This window comes from Mandrillus leucophaeus, unplaced genomic scaffold (assembly GCF_000951045.1).
Source record: "Mandrillus leucophaeus isolate KB7577 unplaced genomic scaffold, Mleu.le_1.0 Scaffold1042, whole genome shotgun sequence".
Lineage (NCBI taxonomy): Eukaryota > Metazoa > Chordata > Mammalia > Primates > Cercopithecidae > Mandrillus > Mandrillus leucophaeus.
Genome location: NW_012098566.1, coordinates 1,118,196 through 1,119,433, shown reverse-complemented (window position 1 = coordinate 1,119,433; position 1,238 = coordinate 1,118,196).

Genomic DNA, 1,238 nt, shown 5'->3' with positions numbered 1-1,238 from the left:
TAAGCACTCAATAAATGTTAGCTGTCCTTGGGTTTGCCATTATGATTACCATCTCAAGAACAGACAAACCTACAAAGACTATCTTTCTGCTTCTTTTACTTTCAAATTATTTTTATCTTTTATTTCTATTGCTGCAGCAAAACAAAAGACTTCTTAAAACAAAGTAAAAGGCTACAAGCTGTATCTTCAGGGAATTCTTTATATATTACCACCTACATTCTTCTTTTCCCCAAGATCTAAGTTATTCTTCCAGGGTAATTTTTTATTTTTCTGTCTTGTGTAGCAGGCAGAGCAGGGTATGTATATAAATGCTCACATCCTAACAATAGGCTGAAATTTTCATCAGGAGATCCAAAGGTGCTAAGCCTAGCTTTTTGGATGTGTTAATTCTTACTTCCGCAAGGAAAATACTGTATGGAATTGATACGACCCATGCAAAAGGCTGTTGTGCTTTTCTGATATTCACAGATACATCAGCTCCTGGATTAAATCTGGGATTTAATACAGCAGAGTCCAATCCCCTGACATTGCCTGGTAACCGCCTGGCTGAAAATAGACTTTCTGGACGACCGCTGAGTTTCTAAATCACATTACCCTTTTGTCAAGTCACGCAGCAGGTAAACAGTGGAATAATTTAGAATCTTGACATCAGGGAAAAGCACGCACTCCAGAGAGGAATTAGGCTCTCCAAGGCTGCATCTCTCCTTTGCCTTCTCCTTGTCCTGAACGTGTCTTGTAAAATTGTGAGGCATCCGCCATCCTTTCATTCCCAGTCCTGTCCTGTTAGGGACCAGCCCAAAAGGGTTTGGAATGCCACCCACTCTGACACCTCACCCAAATTCTTGCAGTCAGTGTCTCCTTTGAGTCTCCTACGGCAAACGTTTCCCATCTGGAGTAAATAAATGGCCTAGGGGGCTGGCCAGAAGCTCATGAGAATAAATAACAGCAACCAAAAACAGGCCCAAAAGAAACAGACCATAGCATAGATGATTTTCCCCCAACTTTTTAATATGAAAATGTTCAAAAATGAAAGGCAATAGACTAGTACAACAAATACATACACACCCATCACCCACACTCACCAAGTGCTCATATTGTGGCATTTTTTGCTTTATCTACCTATGTATCCATTTGATCTTATGTGTGTGTGTGTGGCCGTTGGCCTCACCCTTTGAAAGTAAGTTGCCGATATTATGACATTTCAACCCTAAATATCACAGCATTTGTTTTCTCAGAAT